The sequence below is a fragment of the Ambystoma mexicanum genome, chromosome 1q, assembly GCF_040938575.1.
Source record: "Ambystoma mexicanum isolate Mex_15411 chromosome 1q, UKY_AmexF1_1, whole genome shotgun sequence".
Classification (NCBI taxonomy): domain Eukaryota; kingdom Metazoa; phylum Chordata; class Amphibia; order Caudata; family Ambystomatidae; genus Ambystoma; species Ambystoma mexicanum.
The window spans coordinates 453,646,238-453,669,504 of NC_090922.1; the positions used below are offsets into that span (position 1 = coordinate 453,646,238).

The 23,267-nt window shown below is 47.5% G+C and overlaps 1 protein-coding gene and 1 non-coding gene across 2 annotated transcripts in view; both read left to right on the plus strand.

Annotated features, from left to right (window-relative positions):
* Nucleotides 1-23,267, plus strand: part of SLC12A3 (solute carrier family 12 member 3) — a 480,556-nt gene that overhangs the window by 29,976 nt on the left and 427,313 nt on the right. The window lies entirely within an intron of this gene.
* Nucleotides 16,104-16,263, plus strand: LOC138565557 (U1 spliceosomal RNA). Its single transcript, XR_011301399.1, has one exon. It is a non-coding gene; the product is annotated as a U1 spliceosomal RNA (small nuclear RNA).

The following is a 23,267-nucleotide window of genomic DNA, read 5'->3' on the forward strand; positions in this document are numbered from 1 at the left end:
GCCGCAACGGGTATGTTACATAGGATTGTAGATGGGTTAGGAACTAGAGGGAACTCAACAATATTGTTTATTGGCCTTAGGTCTTGCACTATCCTCCATGACCCCCCTTTACTTTTTTTCACAGGATACACTGACGTATTACATGGTGACTCTGATGTCACTAAGATGCCCTGATCCATCATGGCAGAAATTGTCTTGAAAATCCCCTCATCTGCCTCTCTGGACATTGAATATTGTTGGGCTCTTGGTAGAATTGCTCCTGGTTTCAGCTTAATCTTCACTTCTCTAACACCCTTCAAGAGGCCTACGTCATAGGGTCCTGTGGTCCACACTGAGACAGGCACTTTGGCTATGTCGTCATCAAAATATTCAGGATGATTTAGTACCAACATCATTATCTGAGGTACTTCTCTTTTAATCATCTTCACCCAAAAGGTGAGACTTACTTCCACCATTGTCTCTCCTATTTCTGCTTGTTCTTCAAACAGATCATCATCGGTGACAGCAGTCACTCGATATCCCTCTTCAATAGCAATTATCGCTCACCGTTGTCTGCCCTCATCATCGTAACCGTCAACCAAGGCCACATTCCCTCGTATTGCAGCTGTGTGTATCATTAAGGGGAATACTTGTCCCTCTTCCTCATGCATCGGTATTCTTGGTCTAAATAGGAACTCATCAGGGGTTCTCATGGCTTTGTCTGCGAGGCGTTGCAATCCTGCCATAAGCACACACATACCATATGCAAACATTTCTGGCTCCAATGGTAAGGCCGTCATGGCTATGTGCCCTGAGTATGCTCTAATCATTTTGCATACATTTGAGTAGTGCATGCCTGGTGTGGAACATACTTTGCCTTCCTCCGTGAATGAGATTGTCATGTTCAACTTTGTCATTAAATCTCGACCCAAAATATTTACTGGGGTCTGCTGAGAATATAATAAAGGCACATTCATTTCACATTCTCCTAATGAGACTGGAAGTGCATTTGTGAAAGGAACTCGACTGGTAGCTCCTGTAATACTCTGAGTATCTATGGCCTCGGTGGACAAGGAAAATTTGCCTTCACGTATTTATTTATTTATATTTATATAGCGCGCAAGCAGCGCAAGGGCATTGAGGCGCTGTTACTTGCATGAACTTAGTTACAGAGGTACAGGCGTGGTAGAAGTAGTTGGCATATTATAGATAAATACAGACATAGTTATCATAACAGCTTATGCGATTGGTCATTACAGCTTAAGCAGTGGGTCCTATTGTTAGTATTCATGCACAAGCGTGTTGCACCCATGTTAACTAAGAAGGAATATCCTTTACCTCCTATAACGACATCGACCCTAGGTTCCCTGTGAGGGTCTGGTGTCACTGATAGGATAGAATACATCAGGGTTCCCAGTGAGCTTTCCTAGTTTATATACAAATTTGGTCCACTGTGCACTTGCGGAATTCCCCCATTCCAATGGTTACTTCCCATTCCAGGGTTCATGGTCTGTGATAGTTGCAGCGGTGTCTGTTGGGATTGACCTTGTGGAAAATTCCCCATGCTTTGTGGCTGCACCCCTTGCTGTGTTCCTTGTGCTTGTTGTTGCACCGTGTGATTCTGTGCAACACCCTGCTGTAGAACTGCCGGTGGATTTGCCATGCCTGCTCCTGTTCCTTGGCCGTTCTGTATCATGCCTTGATGTCTGCATGTGCGCGCCAAATGCCGTGTCATTCCGCACAGCCAACAAACTGGCGGTGGTCGGATGATTTGCCCATTTGACATATCTTGGCTAACATTTTGCATATTTTGGAAACCTCCTTGATTGTTTTGGAAAACTCCCTGATTGCTCTGCCATCCTCTTCTCCTAAATCCCCTTTCCCTTGGATAAAATCCAGTATTGCCCTGATTATTCTGTTGTGGACTGGCCACCTGCTGCATGCTTGATTCAGCTGTACTAGTTATCATGGCTCCCTCAAGAGCATATTTGGACAATCTCCTTTGCACCAATTTTGCTTCCTCACCTTTTCGAGTTGCTTCCTTTTTGCGATTCTTTTCCTGCAACAGCCTTCAATAATGCGCGATGGTCAACTGTATTTCAGCCCAAGAGTTGTTTGTGCACCGGCTCTGGCAGCCCTTGGCACAGTATATGGTAAAACACAGGTATAGATTTCGTCCACGATTCATGAGTCTCGAGCACCCATGCATCTTTGAAATTCTGTATATAAATTAACGGATCTTCAGATTCCTTCATATCAGAAGTATCTGGGTATAGTACTCGTAGCGCTTTCCATTCTGTGGCTCTACAATTGTTAAATGGAGCTCCATCATGCAAGGTATTAATTGTGGTTACACCAGGGTAGCCTGCTCGTGCCCACACATCGCCTGCTCTCTCACCAAGTATGGCGATCAGGAGACCTTTAATGTCCCCTATAGCTAGTGTGTTTCCTCCGGTCATTTCTTCTAACTCATGTATCCATTTTCCAGCTCCCGATGTCAGCATTGGAAGTTTGTTTTTCAGATTTTCTCGATCCATGTGTGGCCATGGAATATATTGTGGTCTTATTCCCCCTTTCTCGAGCAATTGACATTGGAATGTGTAGCCCTCTCTTTCTTCCCTCATGGTTCTCCTATCTAAGGCAGGGGTAATATTCCCACATCATCTCCTGCCTGGTAGGGACCTAAGTCTGTCCACGTAGGGCGGTGAAGACACCCCACTCTGACCGTGAGATACATCTCCATGCCGGTCTGACTGTGTGGCTGATTCTAATGCTCTTGGTGCAGACTCACTAGTGTCTGACCATCTTATTTGCTTTACCTTTGGGAGTAGTCTTTCATTTTGCCTCCCTTCTTCATTTTCCTAGTGCTCTTCCCTTTCAGAGTCGGACATTGTCTGTCCCCAATTCATGCAACTTCTTGTATCTTCATTGTTTCTACTGATTTCTAATCTATCCAGGGATAGATCCCTATTCCCACTACTTCAAGTGACATCCTCAGTGTCGTAGAGCTGGGTGCTCTCTAGGTGCTCGTCTTCCCCCTCCCCTTGGGGTATTTGTTCAAGCCCCATTTCATCATATAGTCTATCGATCGTTTCTCTGATGCTTCGGGTGTCGAAGTCACCGTCAATATTTGACCTAGACATGCCTGGCACTAAATCGTACACAGTAAATAATTCTTCGATGTCTTCCCAGTCTACAACTGGAGCAGATTTTTTAACCTCTCTCCCCAGATATTCACGATTGTGTGCTCTCTGTCTTCGCTTACGTTCTTCATCGTCATCAAAATCTTTGCGTTTCCTGGCCTCTTCTGTAACCCCATCTTCTTCCTTTCTCTTTTCATTTCTACGTTCATCTGCCCTTCGAATTTCCTCATCTCTTCGTCTCCTTATTCTTTTTTCACGTATCCTTTGCTCTTCTTCTAACCTTTGCTGTTTTTGTCTGTCTTGATCATTGGCTGCTCTTGAGTTGCGATCAAGCTTTTTTTCTTGCTCTTCGCGATATAGCATTTCTCGCCTTTGTCCATCTTTCTTCCTTATCCTTTCGTCTCTTAACTTCATCTCTCTCTCTCCTCCCTCTGTATCTCATTTAACCTCTCCTTTTGTTTTGCATCATCGATGCCTTTGCCATCGAGTTTCAATAAAATGTGTCCTCTCATCCCTTCGTCCTTTGCTAATGCTATCTCGTCAGTTCTGTCTTCGCTCCCCCTCCAACATACATTAATTACCCAATCCGTTGGCGGCGCTTCCTCCTTTCCCTGTTCATACATTTTCCATAACTCGAGAACAGCAAGGCGTTTTTCTAACTTCTTGCCTGTATATGTGGCATGCAAATATGTCCTCATATGTTGTAAGACGGCTTTAGATAAAGACCCATTTTGTGGCCACAGCATAAAAATCTTGTGGGCGGTGCCTTTAACCCACTCGGTACTATATTTCTCTAACTTGGGTGTGTGTTTTGGCAACTGTTTGCATAAGTGTGCCAATGGAGTCATGTCTTCCATGCTTAAATCTGTTCCCTTTCCTCTTATATAACACTTGTCAACGTTTCCGTGTGGCTTAAACAACTTCTAACAATATGAGCAAGCACCAAACACTGCAAGCTCCAATCCAATTTCCACAAAATGTTATATCTTCTGATTTAGTTAAAAACATCAATTCACATGCGATTTTATCTCAGCTATTAAACCGCACAAAATTTAAATCAGTTCTCCAAGAAAAATATTTTACATATGATGTCACAACAAAACATGTAAGACAGACGCTTGATAGACTAGACAGACACCAGCTGGACACAGATATCCCTGCCTCTAATCATTACCCCTTCATGAAGTGTAAACATGCCCCTTTCACGATGTCTTTAAACGTTGCGGCAGTCTATTTGTTCCCCATTATGTGGGACTCTGGGTACACGTTTCTTCTAGCTGCTATATTAAAGCGTAGGAATAAGGCGAATCCTGTCACTTCTGGGGTGTCTGCCTCGGTAGCCTCTCTCCTCTCGGGTGTCCTCCCCGGTAACCTTCTATTTACTTTTATTATTCTAGAGTCATTATCCCCTTACATATATATACAGTCTTCTCTACTTCTAACTATAGTTTGTTTTCCCTCCTCCCTCTGTTACCTTTTCCCTTTACTTGTTCTAAGGCATGCACTTATTTGCCAAAACATTAAATTTTTTGTTTCACTCACCGTTTGCATGGTTCCTCTCTGGAACCCTCGGGATCACCGCCTTTGTTGCCGCCTTCTTCAGCTTTTCGCCCGCTAGGCTGCCTGTAGGAATGGGAAGGGAAGTGTGGGGAACACTGGTCCCTTCAGGCCCTTTCTGCAGGTTTTTTCTAGATAACCACTGTCTACGGGGAGCTTCATGGTCTACTCAGCCAAATGGCAAAGGACTCGTGATATTGCCGAAGACCTAGAGTTACTTATGTCATCAGTCAATAGGTGTTTTACTTTAATCAATTATCGATAGTCGGTAACCATCCTCTGCTACCAAGTGTACTGGGGAGACCCTCAGCTGGCCCATAGAGCCAAGTTTTGCACCGGAGTACTTTAAGATGAGATAGCTGCACCTCTAAGATGTATGGGGGTGCAGGTTTATTACTCCAACACTAATCAATAAGGACAACTCAATGGTTTGGCAAAGGGAGTCCGTTTAATGACAAGTACAAAAAACGAGGAGTCATGGAAATCCAGCGATGCGATAGTCTGTCTCGCTTCAACTCCAATGATCTTCATACAAACAGTGACATTTATACTCAAAACTCATCATAATTGACGTGTAACACTCAAAAGTTAATATGCATTTCTATTGGTTAGGAAAAGGTATCTTCAATATAGGTGCTATATCTGTATATTATAACGGAGTGAGGGGATTGGATAAACACTATCAGGTGGGCATCTAAGCTCTCCCTTCAAACATGACTATTGTAGACGTCACTAAGAGTACGACGTCCCATTGGTTCTGTTATCTATAGGACCCTAGATTATTTGGTCCATTGTGATTGGGTTGGCATCAACCCCATGCATACATTTCCACTTTACTTAGCAGCACGCAGAACGGTCAGCCAGATGCCGGGTGCCCCTTGATTCACTCTGCCTTTCTTTCATCAATCATTACTTTTGTGGCTATGTGTCAATTAGTTCACTGTGGTTGGAAAAGTTCTGATATCTCTGTCTGGGCGGATGCCAAGCATAGGTGTGAACCCGTGCTCCTTCTTGCTAGGCTGGTCACATGCTGTTCACACTGTGAATTTGTCTAGTTTCTCTCAATTTGTGCATTTAATTCTTATTCGGCTTGTCACCTGCCTACGCCTCCTTATCTCGACCTTCCAAAGACAGGATATTCTGTTCTTAAGTTTCAATTATGTGAAGCTACTGTTCGTTTTTTCTATTGCTCTGACCTTAACTCTTCCTGGCGCAAGTTGCATCTGCTGAGTTTCGATTCAGCTGTCTCTTCTCGTTTAGCTAGAATACAAATCTTTTCCTGTTTGGCCTCTAGTAACCTCAGTTGATTCTGCTTTTTGTATAAAGTGGACTCGCACTTATAATACTGTGCTTCGTTTTGAGGTAGATTATGTATAATGGCGCTTGCCGCTCTATTCTTCTACTTAGCATAGCAAGCCGCACTGTTTTCTTAGCTTTCTTGCGGTTTCAAGCATATGCACAAGCGTTAGCTGGTTGAATGTCTTCATCCTGCTTACAGCTTAAGCTTCTTTATATTTCAACATCGTTCTTTTCTTCTAGTTCCATGATATCCTTATTCATGGCATTTCATCTCTGTGGCCCTGGCGGAAAGTGACTGACCGGACCGCCACAGCGTAAATAGCGTTTCCGCCATTGCACGATGGAGCAAAGTGCGGCCCATTCCGACCCATCGGGCAACCCACAGCAATGCAGGAAGCGGTGGGACGACCTGCGGATACGCGTCCGTAGCATACTTTCTGCCAGCCGCAACATTGCCACAGCCACCGGGGGAGGATCGGAATCACCCATCAAGTTGACCCCCTGGGAAGAAATCTGTGCCTCCACCATTGGAATGGAGAGCATAGAGGGAGTCGGAGGGATGGAGAAAGGAGTGCAGACATCCGGAGAATCAGGTAGGTGGCCCAAATAAAACCATGCCAAATCCACAATGTCCAATCATGTGATCCACATGTGTCCACATAGCGCAACAGCAACACATGGCCAGGAGAACGTCCACACACATTGGCCTGATAGCGCACTTTAAAACTCACAATAAATACATAAATAAGTAAAAACCCCAAAAACACCCACTACACGTGCAGCAGGCACACCCTAACTGCAGGCTGCCAAACAACTGCACCCTCAACCCACACACAAATGAAAGCACCTCCAAGGCCCCGACCCAAATCACCCTCAGGTACCACCCCAATGCATGTGATACATTGCCATTCCAATTCCCACAGACCCATTAATAACGCTCGCCCTCCTTTACTCCACCACAGGGTCCGATCCAAACGACGAGCTCCAGGACACCCCTACCAGCACACCTGCAAAGAGGGCCAAGACCGACGGCCAAAGACCCTCCACCTCAGCTGCACGCATCAAGACACGGCAGCAGCACATATCAAGTGGCAGCACACAGGAGGGAACATCAACAGGCACCCCAGCAGCCAGCATGCCCACAACAGCACCACCACAGGTCCCCCCAATGGATGCCACAGAAGGTACTGCCTCTGGTGGCAGCAGCACCATAGGTGACACCCCATTAATGGCAGCATGCTCCGACACAGAAGACGGGGATGTCGAAGTCAGATCCATCCATGACCTGTCCCAATCCCCCTGTCTGTTCCATCCCGTACACCATGAGGATACCACGCAGGGGCAACCACAAGACGACGACTGGCCATCCCCCACAAGCCCTCTGGCAGGGCAACATGAGGCGAACAGCCCCTCTGTGACACCACCGCAAATGGCCATGGCACAGCACAGGCAACAGTCCCTCGACCAGTTAATCGTGCAACAGCAGCAACTGGCCACGCTCCTCAAGGACCATGCCGATGGATGTGGGGGCACTAAGGCAGACATAGAAACATCAACTGAGACACTTAGGGCACAAATGGAGAGTAGCACCGAGAGCCTGAGAGTCCAAATGGAGAGTAGCACCGAGAGCCTGAGAGTCCAAATGGAGAGAAGCACCGAGAGCCTCAGGGGGGAACTGCATGCGACGTCCAAAGACGTATGTGCCGAACTTGCCGCAGTGCGCCGTGTGCTCACTGAGCTCTCACAAACCCTTAGGGACATGCATGGACGTGAGCAGGCAGAGACATCATCCGTTGCAAGTTCCGTCCAGGGCAGCCCCCAACATAGATCTGGGAGGAACCTGTGCTCCACAGGCAGGGGTGCCCCTGATACCCGCAGAGGGGGCTTGCAATAGCGACTGCCCACTGACAATGAGCATCTTTGGACACTGGTGTTCGGGGGGGAGGTAGGAGGGTGGAGGGGGTGTGTTGGGCTCACTTGGGTGGCGGGTGGATAGGGTGTTCAACATGATATCACATATGCCATAAACAATGCACGATCAACCAATGAGATGTGTGGACAATGATCTTTGTGTACTAGGCCATCATAGGCGTACAGTCCATGTTGTGCATGTACCAGACACACACAGTGCCACGAGTCCCGTGTCCATGTATCAGCCACCAGGCGTGAGTGCTAGAAGCATGCATATATGAGATGCTGACGAATTTCACGGCCCTCCTGTGCCTCGCAGACTCCTTGAGGTGCTGCCACATCCCCACCCTCATCATGACCATCTTCAGGTGCTTGCAACTCTGCGTCAGGGGGCATGGGCACATTTCTACGTACGCACATGTTGTGTAGCATGACACATGCCATCACCATCTTTGCAACCTTCTCATGGCGGTACAGGAGTGCCCCGCCAGACCTGCTGAGGCACCGGAAACGGGTCTTCAGTAGGCCGAATGCCTGTTCAATGACTACACGGGTACGTGAGTGGGCATGGTTGTAGTCCTCCTCATGCTGGTCTCGTGGGTTCCGGACTGGTGTGAGGAGCCATCTATTCAGTGGATATCCGGCATCACCTGTATGTGGACGATAAACGAATTATGTGGAATGCCATTGCTACGTACGCACCCCCCCCCCCTTCCTGCCAGGTCATTGCCGCATCACATACCCCACATCATCATGCATGAAATGAGACTCACCGAGTAGCCAGGATCTGTTCCCTGCGTGTCGCTCCATGTAGCGTGGTATTGTTGAGTTCCTCAAGACCATAGAATCATGGGTTGATCCAGGGAATCGGGCACAACAATGTGTAATGATCCTGTTGGAGTCACACACCATTTTTACATTCAGAGAATGAAATTGTTTTCGGTTGCGGTACTGGGCCTCCATGGCATGTGGGACGACCAATTCCACATGGGTGCAGTCGATGGCACCAAGGCAACCCGGTATGCCGCCAAGTGCATGGAATCCCACTTTTGTGTTGGTAATTTCCTGCTCCGAGCGTGGTAGAGAGATGTAGTCGTCTGCGTGCTGCAGGAGGGCATCGAGCACTTGCAATAGTGTCCGTGAGAACAGTGGCTGAGAAATGCCATGCAACTGTCCGACTGTGTGCTGGTAGGTGCCTGTGGCCAGGAAGTGGAGTACAGACACTACCTTCAGTAGGGGTGGGATGGCGGTTGGGCTATCTATCATGCTGACAAGGTCAGCCTGTGTCATGTCCACAATGGCGGCTATGGTGTCCCGGTCCAAACGGTAGAGGGTGTGGATCTGCTCATCAGTGAGGTTGAACGGATGTGCTCGGAGGCGTGGGATTGCGGGCTGCCTGCGTGGTGGTAGTGGCTGTGCTGGCAGCCCTTGCTGGCCCTGCCTTGCCCTCCTCCTCCTCCTGCGTCTCCTCCGTGCGGCCGGTAGTAGTTGGTGTTCGTCTTCTTCTTGAAGTTGGAGTACTTGCAGTGCTATCAGGTCCCCCAGGGCCAACATCGCGAGTCCTGCCGGTAGCATTTCGGAGTGGGTGTGGTTGTGGGAGGAGACTGGGTGTGCAATTTATGTGTTTTCAGGCTGTATGGCCTCCACCTGTGGTGATTCATTCCACCTGTGCAAGCTGCTCTCCCCTTTGGGCGAGCACGTCCCGCACACAACGCTGCAATTCGAGGAATGCCATCTTGCTATTACAATCATGTATTAGTACCCGATGGCCGTGTAACATTGGTTGATATGTTCATTCGGCTATGGTCCCATTGTTTCACATGCATTCTTTGCAGTCGCGAACAGACTTGTGAAGGGTCAGTGGAACGTAGTACTCGAGTAACGGTGGACCCTCATGCATCACTGCACCGAGGTTCAACGACGGGCGGGGCGTCCCATTTGTGAGTGAAGGCAGTTGCCATTTTCACACACAGCCGCACTAGATGGATTAATTTGTGATTTCAAGCGGCCACAGATGCCTTTTCGACGTGATGTTGCAAATGAGGAATTCGAAGGGCGGCGCTTTCGGTCTTCAGCTAGCGGCGAGGAGATGCCCACAGGTCTGACTGCAAATATAACGTTCTATTGTTCAGTGTCCTTGGGACAGGGGCCATGGCGAGGATGCAATGATTGATATGAATAGTTTGGGATGCGCAATAGCGAAGTGGATGATGAGGCCGGACGTTCCCAAATACATGTTACTTCACAACACTGGAATTACGGGCTGGGGCACAGTGGATTTTGCAGGCTGCATAACACACAGACTCAATGGAATTCTCACATGTTATGTGAGTATGGAAACAGGCGTTATCATTACGGGATGAGGGAATGATGAATGGATGCATGGACAGATGATTTGATACGGTGTTTGCCATGTACAGGGCTTCTTGGAATCTGTCCGCCTCCCCTGCGCTATGTGATGCAGGGCTGCCATAGTGGGACCATCGTCTATCTGGCCTTGTTGAGCCCTCCCTGTCTCGACGCGCCTTCAGACACTTGTGTCCATGCACGTTACCAATCCCATCTGATGGATTCTGTTTTCACAGACGCATGCACAGGTACACTCGTTTGTGATGGTGTTTTCACCTCGATATGGATAGTTATGAGTCGCAAGTGGTTTTAGGGTGGTGATGATCCTTTGGAGTGGGCTAGCATGCATATGGCTGTGGATTTAGTGTGATCATTGAAGTGAGTTGTTCGAATGTAGTTCTGATGGCCATTCTATTCTTTTTCTTTTCTTTTGGTTGACAGGTATCTCCTCCCCTTTTGCCACTGCCATCTGTATGCCACTCCTGCAGATGGGTTTTACTCCCGACACCTGCTGCTTCGTGTTAATCAGTGGAGCAGCATTACGATCTTATGGGACGATCGCCAATGGGCCACATGCCCTTACGCAGTACTAGTGGCTCGGAGCAACATTTCGGCCTTTCAGCTGGACTAGTGCCTCCCTATTGGGACGGCCCTGCGGTTCTAGGGGCTTCCATGTTGCCTTTTCGTACGAGAATGTAGCCCCTGTGTACCATGAAGGAACAGGGCGTCACACAAGAAGTAGCTGGTCATTTATTGCGGATGCAGCCTACAATGGTGAAATGTGTTTTGGAGTTCATGGCCTAATGGCTGTATGGGCTTGGTGAATTTGTTGTGCATTAAATTTCTATTCTGATATGGGCCGTGTAGCGTTCTTCTTTGCAAGTGATGTGGCATATTCCTATTTGGGGAGCGATGTATTGTGAGGAGATCTGCATTGGGTTCCAGCTTCGGAGTATAGTTGCGTGGTACTGTGCTGGGCGCGTTTGCCTACGAAGCCCAGTGAGGTCAGGGGTGAGGGCTGCCAATATGACTGTTTGAATGATGTCATGCTCAGGGGCGGGGGATTAGGTTTTGTGTAACAGATGCCGGTCAGCCAGGTGGATTGGTGGAATGATGTGATTATCGGAATATTGCTGGTCACAGGTGCCTGTGTTTGCGTGCGTTTCTTGGTGGGAGACTGAGGTCATGTCCATTGGTATAGCTTCTGTATTCGTGCCATCTGTGCCCTGCAGCTCCCATTGGCCCCTCTTGTGATTCTTTTGTTCGTTGGCATGCATGGGTGACTTGTACATTTCACTGGTTGCATTGTGACTTCGTTGCACCTACGGGGAGTTGTACTATGTGGCCAGGGAGCGGTGTACAGGCACTCAGTGGGGCCGTTTACGGTTGATTCGCGATGCCGTACTTCTCACCATGGCGGTATGGTACTTTCCGCCGTGCTTGATGGCGTTAAGTACATGTCCGCTAGGGTCGGAATTCGCGTACCCTTGCGCCATGGTGCTAATTACGGTTTGGCATGGCGCGCGCGCGCGTACTTGGTGCAGTTAGCGTTGGCGTTCACTACGGTGTCGCTAATGGCATCGTACTTTACGGTGACGGGTCATAGTCGCACCGAGCGCTATTCGATGGCGGTATTGCATTTCCGCCATCGTTCTTCGATTTCCGCCAGGGTCGTAATGAGGGCCTGTGTGTCATTTTTGTGTTTTTCATTTCTTCCATCTGTGAGTCTATCCGGGCCTTCGTGACGTCACCATTTGTCTTCCATCAAGGCCTTTTTGGTTTCTTCCGGGATGGTGCTTAAGCAATCTTCATTTCGTCTTATTTGCTGGTAGGGCTTTCTCAATGGATACCTTACTGTCCATTGTTTTCTGGGTATTGGTACTTCAACAGGTGTTGTTCTTCTGATAGGCACTGGGCAGAGCCCTATTGTGGCTCTCTGCTGCTTTATTTGCTCATCATACGTCACATATTTTGGTGTGAACGTTCCTGGTACTTCAAAATGGGCGATGGGAGTGCAGACTTTATTTGGGACCTCCTCTACACTTTCATCCTGCCGGAGAAAGTCAAGGCCGCCGACGACTGATGAGAATCTGACGGTGGGTTTCCCGCCACCTGAAGATCTCAGAGACGCTGACGAAGCTACTGAAGCCAGCCATGGTCTTGTTCCGTTCACTGATGCCAGACGCCGAGGATTCAACACCCTTGCTGGCCCAAAGTTCTTCAGTGACTCTTTGTGGCAACTAACACTCATCGTCGCAGTGCACCGCACGCTTCAGCTTGCAGGACGTTTTTGACCGATTATCAACGAGCACCACAAGAACTGAATCTGCTTCCGCAACGACAGTGTTCGCCCTTTTTCCTCATGGGATCTCGACAATCCGGGGCTCCTGCCTTAAAGGGAGCTGCTCAAGCAAGGATCCATCGATGACCCGATGTCGAACTCTGCTATTCCAGGTACATTGGGGTTGTAGAACTATTTAGAAGGAAATAAGACTCATATTGAGCAATATATGGACTGGGCTTGTACGATATATCTTTATTTACAGGTTGCCCAGGTGGGGGATCCTTATACAGCACTGTGCCTGGTGGTAGGGGCTCAGTATTGTGCCAATTGCTCTACCCAACTGCTTTCCTCCTATGTCTATTGTTGGTTCTCTTTATTACTGGATTTGTGTGACATTTAAACGAAGTCCAGTTGATGCACTTTAATGAATTCTGATATTAATTGTAGTACCACGTAGAACTGTGTATGTATTTGCCATTGTAGATTAACTGAGCCCTAAGAGAGTGATTGTGATTGTGTATATAACCTTGAACCTTAATTATATAAAGACTGTGTTTTAACTAATACAGTGTGTGGATATTCCTTTGTGGGTGCTTGGGGACTACACTGTACTTAAGAACCAGCCGGCATCAACTCCTGAGAGCTAAGCGTTGATTGCTTGCCACGATACCACTAAAGGAGAATCTTGGCTGGTGTCCTCTGTGCCTCCTCTATGCCATATAGAGAGCAGGAGTACAGACACCTCCCTCCAGTCTTTACATCCAGGCTGACTACAACAGGCACTGTGCAAATTGTTGCATCCATTACCTGCAGATTAACCCCTTTTCTTCTGCAACACTGCCTAATTCGCAAAGAGCTGTAGCACGCTGACCTATTGGCCTCTTTGAGTCATAGGCTGAGTAAAGCTTTGATTGCTGACGATGCGGGAGCAGGCAGCTTGTCACTATTGTAGGACTGCAGGTTTAGCACTATGAGAAAGTTGAGGGTGATTGGCAAGGATGGCAGGATAACGTGTATAGAAATGCTGATTGGTCACTATCAACTACAGGGTGACTTTCACAGTGGGGTTCCAAGTCACATTATAAGTAATTAAAGCTCTGCTCTGATTGTACATCAGATATTATTCAAAAACCCTCAGTGTTATATTTTTAGAATCATAGACAGATAGCTATCAACTCTGTGTATAATATTCCAATAAGAGATTCTCAGTTACATTTGATAGACAACGAGAGTGAAGCTTGAGTTCTCTATGATGTCACTCTGAACTCCCAGGTGGAATACTTAATATAGTTGAAGGCTGTCAATCTATAATGTTATGTTGTCAATGCCACCTGCATCTCTTTTCTATCATCTGTGCTGCTCCCATTGAGCAGCAATGTAAGGAGTATTGAGAGGAGGAATGAGGGAATTACACACAACATACCAAAAAACAGGCTGCATTTCCCCTTTGCCTACAGCAACCCCAGAAAATAGTGGGCGGAGAAAATGCTGCATCTTCCTGCTGTCACATCATAGATGAATATGAATTCCTTAATCCTCTGCCATGATGTCACAGTAGGATAATTTAGCATTCCGAATGTGGCGTTCATCCCCCGTTCCATGGTCTGGAAGAGGGGATGAAGGCCATTAGCACCCCGGGTTGACAAAGCGGTAACACGGGTGCTAAAAAAAAGGATTTTACTTCCTACAGCAGGAGGTGCGTGGTGCCTCACTGTAGGAAGGGAAATCCTTTCCCAAGATGGCCACCATGGAAAGGGAACCCTGGGCTCCGTACAGAGCCCCTGTTTCCTTTCCATGGCGGCTTGCGCAAGGCGGAGAGAAAGAGCAGGGGTTTTAGGGTTTGGGGGGTGGGAAAAAAATGGGACAGAGGGTTGAGGGAAGATGGCGGTGGGGCGAGCTGGCCGTCATGCGGCTTGGAACGCGGGCTTGTACTGGCGGTTGAAGCCTGAGTTCCTTGCCGCCTGACTGGCTGGCTCCCCCACCCAGGATGCTAATCATAATTAGTTGTTAATGACTTCATTCAAAGCCATACACAATATTCCAGTCTTTGTTAGTTATCAAATGTGTTATTAAGTGTTTTCACTTGTTAAGACCATTTTTCAGAAACTCACCTCAACTTCCGTAGAGACAGGCAAGAATACCATAAATGTTCAATAAACTGACAGGGGGCTGGAACAGACAATGCAGTTTTGTGAGTCACTATCCCAACTAACATGCTCTCAATCTTTCCACCCTAAGAGATGGAGGGATCACAAGATTGAGACCTTACACTTTCTATCACTTTTTGCAAAGCCCTTCATGGACTGGACATCTGACTGACACTGCATCAGCCCCACTAGCCTCTCTAAGGCAATGGCTTGTTGCCAGACTCACTCCAACCCAGCCCCATCATCCATCGAAAAGCCCTTGCTCCACAAGCTTCCCAGATGCCTATGAGGGCCCCAGTATCGTGCCAGAACCTGCCCTTTCCACATGGTTGTGACGAAACACAATTTTTACCATAGTTATTGTAAAACAAACATTCCTTCCATCATTCCTTGTACGAGCAGATTAAATGCTGCCTTTCCACATTTGCAAATGCCTTCTCTTCATTAATGGACATGATAACTATAATTAAATATGCATACAGATATAAAAATAGATTACCCATCACCATTCTGAGTTTGAACTCACTAACAGTAATGCACACTATCCTCTGTCTCCCTTCATATAATCCTATTTTTGTATAAAACAACTACTTATTTTCCCTTAATGGGGTTCACTCTGTAAATCAAGTCCATATTTTATCATAGCAGTTGCATCTTCACACATTCATAGCTAGCAAAAGAAATGTTGCTTACTAGCTGTTGTTGATGACAGATTCCATCATAGCTCTTATCATCTGCATGATCACATCAATGCACTTTTAAATATTACATGTTTACCTTTTTTAAGAAGCAGTAGAAATCTGTATCAAGCTAGGTAATCGGAACATCTCATTTTCACGGGTTCGTAGCTAGCTTCTTGCATATATTGTAGCATATAAAAACACTCTTTGTGTGAGCAGGACGTAGTAAAGTTATGTCAGTGTCTCATTTCGACAGCTGGTTGCCACCTTAGAAGGGTTGCTCGGACTGGCCTATAGAACAAGCTGCTGCCGCCCCATCCGAGCACTGATCGGGCACGATCAGGCCTTGCCTTCACGGTGTTCCCGTGTTTGGCTGGGGGGCACCCTGCCTGAGACGCTCTTGTTAAGCGTGGCTCGGAAGGCCATGGGCCCGTGTCGGGACGACAGGTCAGTGGGCAGACTGCAACAGGCCTGCTCGAGCCCTCCTGCTTTCCGACTGGGCCTGCTGGCTGGCGGCCACGCCCAAATTTTCACAAATCTTGGGCAGCAGAGCGGAGCTCATGGGAGAAAGGAACTGTGCTACAATGTAACTCTTTTGCTCGGCTCTGCCTGCCGAAGCTACCCCTACACGTGGGCCAGGCAGCTCTGCAGACGATCAGGGCTCCCAGGAGGGCTGGGTCAGGGCCTGCCTTCTCACCCTCGCTTAGTGGGGCTTTCAGATTAAGCCCAGCCCTTGCCCTTCCACGTGCAACTCATACCTACCTGGCAGGGGAGAATCTGTGATCTGAAAGGCTAATCTTCCAGGGTGAGGCTCATCCATTGCACATCGGATTTGCATTGCGACGTCTCCAAATGCGGGATACTCGACTGTGTTTTTTTCTGGTAGTGTGGGACTGCGTTTGCGCTTTCCCCTGATTTATTGGTGAAAGAAAGAAAGAAAAAGTAAGGTGTGCCTGAGAGCAAGTAGGTTGGCTACACACAGAGCCAGGTTCCGACTGACCTATAGGGCAATAGATTTATGGCCGAAGCAAAAACGCAAAATGCTTGTGTGGCCCAGTTTTTTAGGTCAAAGTGGGCCATTTTTTGGGCCAGTTTGATGAGTTAATTCACTATGCAGCTAATAGTTTTGACCAGTGTTGCTGGTTAAATATTCTTTAAAATGCCCAATTTCCATCACATTTTATAAAGAACCTCCCCCTTGGGTACTTTTCAAACAGCGTCACAAAAAGGAATGAATTCTCATTTGCAACTGTGGGCCACTTTTTTGTTGGTGCCTGAGACAAATGTATGCCCCAGACCGACCCTGGTTGCATATTTCCTTACACAAACTAGTGTAAAATCCAACTAATCTAAACAATACTTAAAAAAAAAAACTATTTTGTCACATCAAACCTTTTTCTTTTCGATTGGCCATCAATTGAAACACAGTAATTATTTTCCATGCTTTCATGATATAAGAGATGGAATTTCACATCCACTGAAATATATGAGTCTCCTTACCCTTAAAGGTAACAATGAAGATTACCCAGGCTATTTGCACTGGTAGTCTTGATTCTATTAAAGACACGGAGGCGAGCATTATGCTTAACTCTTTATTGCTACTTCCAACAGCAGCCACCTTTTTTTCAAACGTATTCATTGTTTTGTTTTTTTTTCCAAAACATATGAAACCAAAACACACCATGTAACAGTCCACAAAACTACCCTGACCTGGGACTACCACTTCCCACAAGTCCCCAGTGTTCTGGTAGTCTCAAGTACAGTACTCCAAACCAATCCCCTGCAGGCAATGTCTATGCCTCACTTCCTGTTTGTTCCTCTTCCTCTTTTCTTTGATGCTCAGATGACAAAACAATCGAAAACCTTGTAACTTCTGAACTCGAACTGTAGATTCCCAAATTCCCAAAGGAAAAAAACTCTCAGCCAAATCTTAATCGTCGTCTTCCTCAAGACTGGGTGTTATCCTTCTCAACCGTTCTTAGGCTCTTGCCCTACAACCCAAACCAGAGAAAAACATAGCATCAGGGAGGGAGTACGCAACTCACAATGATGACAGAAAGCAAGACAAATAAAACAGTAACATTAAATGTCCAATTTAAATGTCTAATTTAAATTCTTCCCCGCGTACTAGGGCGGGATAATGCTCGCCTCCGTGTCTTTAATAGAATCAAGACTACCAGTGCAAATAGCCTGGGTAATCTTCATTCTATGACAAGACCGGAGGCGAGCATTATGCTTGTTCAAAGCTTTCCAAAACCATGTTAGCCACAGAAACCACAGGTTTAAAATAGAACGTCTTAAATGTGGATTTTGAGGCCCAATCTGCGGCTTTTAGAATATCTTTCAATGTAGCCCCAGCCGCAAATGCTTTGGATGCCATTGCCCCTCTTACTGAGTGGGCACCAAAACTGTTCAGATCTATACCTGCCTAATTCATTACTTCTCAAACCCATCTAGCTATGGTAGCTGTTGATATAGCATGAAAAGGCTTTTGTGAGTGCAATTAACAACTGATGTACTCCTTGGGGTCTCACACTCTCTGTCACTCTCTCATACTCTTTAATTCATCGCTCCACACACAATTTGGGCTCTCCTGAAACATACGGATATTAAATAACTCTAGAATCACTCTTTGTTCTTTGGACTATCTGGAATGCAATACCCTCTGGATAAAACACCTTCCTATTAATCTCCAAAGCCTTCACATCCGATACTCTTCTACAAGACACTAAGCATAACAACATCGCTAGCTTACCCGACAACCGCTGCTTCGACAGAAACTCATTATCCGGCCATTGCTTAAATAACCGGAAAACCACCTCAACGTCCCACAAAACTGAGTACCTAGGGACCGGAGGCTTATGCATTTTAACTCCCTTCAACAACCTAACCACTGCTGGGTGTTCCCCTATCGGTCTACCTTCCAACCTTTCATGCCCCGCGGAAATCGCTGGCCTATGCACTCCTAGCGTACGGAAAGCTTTCCCTTCGGCTGACATTTCCGCCAAGAAGTTCAAAACATGAACTACAGCTGCTGAAACGGGATGAACACGTTTCTGCTGAACCATTCTTCCCACTTTGCCCAAGCGGTGACATAGCTCCTAATAGTGGAGGGGGCCCAAGAGTCTCTGATACAATCCGCAGCTTCACTCGAAAGACCTGGCAAATCCCATTGTCTCCCGAAATCCTGCACGCCAACAACTGCAGGGCTCCCAACTGTACTAGAGGATGTCTCTGACCTCTCAGATCGCATAACAGGTCCGCTTGCCACAGAATCTGTCTAGGAAAATCCAAAGAAAGTTCCATCAGAATCGGAAACCACGCTTGCGATTTCCATAACGGCGCTATCACCACCACCTCCGCTCGTTCACGACGTGCCTTCGCTAAAGTCCTCATCAACATGATGAATGGGGGGAAAGGCATACAGCAAAGCACCTCCCCAATTGTGAAGGAATGCGTCTGTCCCCAAAGCTCTGGTGTCTACTCTCCAACTGTAATACTTCGACACCTGTGCATTTAGCCTAGAGGCGAACAGATCTATTTCTATCTGACCCCATAACTCCTGCAGTCGAACGAAAACTCCCCTGCACAACATCCAGTCGCTGGAATCCGTCAGATACCTGGAATTCCAGTCCGATATCGCGTTTTGTCTCCCCGGGAGATAATCTGCCGCTATCATTAACTTCTTCTGCAGGCAATAGTGCCAAAAATCTTTCGCTATCTCTGCTAGTAACTTTGACCTCGTTCCTCCTAACTTGTTTATATAACGGACTGCTGAAATATTGTCCATTTTCAGCAGAATACAACAATTCACTCGATCCTTGGTGAATGCTCGAACCGCGAAGGATCCCGCTGGCAACTCCAGACAATTTATGTGAAGCCTCAGCTCTTCCTCCGACCATTGCCCTCCTGTCTGAAGGTGTCCACATCTGGCGCCCCATCCTAACCTGATGGCGTCTGATTCTATCACTAACTCCGGCACATCCCCGAAGATGGCCCTGCCATTCCAGGCTTCTATCTTCTGAAGCCACCAGATCAACTCCAACCTCCCTTCCTCGTCCAGCGGTACTAACTGATGGTACCGCACCCCGCTTTGCAGGTGTCTGATCTTCAATCTCTAGAGCGCTCTGTAGTGTAAAGGCCCCGGGAAGATAGCCAGAATGGACGCTGCTATCAATCCTATGATCCGCGCTAGATTCAGAAGTGAAATATGAGACTTCCCCAACGCAACTCTCAGCTCCTTCTTTATACTCTTGACCTTCTGCTGTGGTAGCTCTAGAGAGGCTTTCCTGGTGTCTACTACAAATCCCAGGAACTCTTTCCTCTGCCTCGGGCTGAACTCCGATTTCTCTCGATTGATCAAAACCCTGAGGGAAGAAATCAAATTGCTCACCCAGATCACCTGAGATCGTAAGACCGATTTGGACAGTTCCAGGACTAAAATGTCATCCAAGTACACAATAATCCTTATCCCCCTGCTCCTGATAGCCTCTGCTACTGGTCTCATTATTTTTGTAAAAGCCCAGGGAGCCGAAGCTAGTCTGAAAGGCAGACACGCGAAACACCAGCTCTGTTCTTTCCAATAAAACCTGAGATAATCTCTGAATTCCTGCGCTATTGGAATGGTCAGGTAAGCATCCTTTAAATCCAACCTCGCTAGCCAATCTCCTTTGCGCAGCAAATCTCTCAGAAGATGGATGTCCTCCATCTTGAAATGCCTGTAAACCAACCATCAGTTCAACTCTTTTAAATTGATAACTGACCTTGATTTCCCTTTCCTGTGTACCAGGAACATATTGCTGTAGAAACCTGCGCTTCCTTGTGGACACTGTTCTATCGCTCCTTTCCTCACCAGCGCCAGAAGCTACTTCTCAAGGAGGGAAACCTCTTCTGACGCCATCCTCAGAATTACTGGCATCTGACGCTGTTGGGGAATAGCTATGAAATCTAAACCTAGTCCTACTACCGCCTGTAATACCCAAGCATCACCTGATATTGTGCGCCATGCACTTAAAAACAGCGCTGTCCTCCCCACAACTCTGGGGTAACTCTCGCCCAATGCACTTCCTGGCGGAGGCATTTTGTTGCCGGAAATTCCCTCAACCTCTTCTGCCATGGAATCCTCTCCCTCTGGCTGGGAAGAAAGAGTCTTGCTGACGATCCTCCCAGTACATTGCTCTGGGTCCATGAGGTCGCCTTGCGAAGGTACGACCGATCGCTTGACCTCTCTGACGACCGGTCCTGGCAAAAACCTGTCCTGGGAATATTTTACGAAATGAAGATTGCGCCTTCTCTAAAGCTGCATAAGTAACCACAAAATGGGACATCTCTTTGGCGAAAGCCTCGTCGAACAACATTCCACTAGCTGCCTCTCCTGCTTCGTAATTGGTTAAGTCCCCCAATTTACTGTCAATCTTCAACAGTAAACTGCGTCGTCTTTCCACCGACAATGCACAGCTGCCATTCCCCAAGAAACAAATCGCTCTCTGCGCCCAGCCGGCAAATATGTGAGGGTCTACCGGGTCTCCGATATCCCTGGCTCTTTCCGCCAAGTCCATTATTTTTGCGAGGGGACCTGCCATATTCAACACCTTATCTTGACAGGCTTTCCAAGCTCTGTCCACCCCTCTTCGGTCGTCCTTCGTAGCCTTGGTCACGAAAGTGACAATTTTGGCGTCCAGCTCTGGGGTCTCCATCACCTTCCCCGGTAGCTCTGGCCTGGGACACTCCGCCCTCATCCTAAACCTTACTTCTCTTTCCAGGGGTTTATGCATCCTTTGCATCATGTAGTGAGCCACCCTGGGCGACGGGAGCCACTCTGAAGACCTCGGGTGTCTGATACTATCAGGATCAAACATGTCTCCCAAGTCGTCCGACGGGTCCTTGCATTCCTCGTCCACTCTCTCCTCCTCCAGGAGGCCTTCCTCAATCTCGTCTTCGTCTTCAGGTGAAGACTCCTGCCTTCTTTGGAGTCCCCTGTATTTAACTCCCTGGGGCAGGGGGTTCGAGGTTCGGCACTGCAGTCCTTCCCAAAAAAGCCGCCTTCAGCTTATCGAAAGGACCTAAAACCTCACAGGGCTTGGTCTGGGCCCCTAACTTCCAGCCCGGGGGGCTAGAAGAGTGGGGACTCTTCCGAGTCTTGTCCAGTCCCTTCTGTGATGGCACCCGCTTCCCTTGCGGGCTCTGAGTTGTGCCGTCTCCGGGGCTGGCTCTCTCGTCTTCTTATGAACGGCTTTTTTTGCAAAGAGCGGTTCTAGCGTGTTTAGACGTTCTTCAATGGGTTTAACCCCTCGTGGCACTGCGACAGTCAGTGAATCCTCCAGAACTCTTTTGAAACTAAGGGACAGGTCTCTGTCCCCTTCCCACTCCTCCTCACTGTCTTCGGGAGTGGTACTTCCATCCTCCATTTGTGCCAGGGAAGAAAATCAGCCCTGGGGTCCCTCTGCCAAATGATAATACTGCAAGCCTTGTATTTATTTTAATTTTTATGTATACTTTATCAGTAGTGCCTCAATTGCCAATGCCTAGCAGAGGGCAAGCTGTGCGAGAGGCTCAATGCGCAGTGAAAACCCCTGCTGGAGGCTCGTGGACTCAGAAAACTCTGCTCGCAATGTGTACCTATTCGTAATACTGAAAAGCGCACTGCACATGCGTCTAACGTCATGCTTGTCACGTGATGCGTAACAATAACGGGTCCTTTACTCTAACTGCAGCCCGTCCGGGTAGGAGAGCTCCGGTCGCCTAATGCAAGCAAGATAACTCGCGGCCCCAGGCTCTTCCTACACTACCTTTCTCCTGCGTTCCACACACCGTTGTGGCCCTCTCGCAGCAACGCGACACTGGCACGTACTTTCCTCCTTTTATTCTTATTTTCTTTTTTTTTTCAATTACACCAAGCACCTGTCATAAAAAAGCTTCAATATGTCTATATACAACTCATACCCACTTAATTTCAGCGCCACATACGTGCGCCGCAATTCAGACGCATTCACCATAGGAGCCAACAAATAAGGTGACTTATCTGCTGAAGGAGCAACAAGAAAAGAAGAAGAGGAACAGACAGGAAGTGAGGCATAGACATTGCCTGCAGGGGATTGATTTGGAGTACTGTACTTGAAACTACCTGAACACTGGGGACTTGTGGGAAGTGGTGGTCCCAGGTCAGGGTAGTTTTGTGGACTGTTACATGGTGTGTTTTGGTTTCATGTGTTTTGGAAAACAACAAAAAAAAAACGATGAATACGTTTGAAAAAAAGGTGGCTGCTGTTGGAAGTAGCAATAAAGAGTTAAGCATAATGCTCGCCTCCGGTCTTGTCATAGAATATGTAAATACATAAAGGCCCTCATTACGACCCTGGCGAAAATCGAAAAACGAATAGCGCTCGGTGCGATTATGACCCGTCACCGTAAAGTACGATGCCATTAGCGACACCGTAGTGAACGCCAACGCTAACTGCACCAAGTACGCGCACGCGCGCCATGCCAAACCGTAACTACCACCATGGCGCAATGGTACGCGAATTCTGACCCTAGCGGACATGTACCTAACGCCATCAAGCATGGCGGAAAGTACCATTCCGCCATGGTGAGAAGTACGGCATCGCGAATCAACCGTAAACGGCCCTACTGAGTACCTGTACACCACTCCCTGGCCACATTGCACAACTCCCCATAGGTGCAATGAAGTCACACAATGCAACCAGTGAAATGTACAAGTCACCCATGCATGCCAACGAACAAATGAATCTAGGGGCTCCAAGTGCCTTGTGAGTGGCCATCCATATTTGCCATGGCACCATTGCCGCACTGATGCAGCACAGGCATGTGAAGGTTCAAGTACAGCAACATGAACTGAAATATGAGACAAACAAAAACAGTCCCCCCATCGCTTGACACCAGTGTAAGGCAACATTCAAAG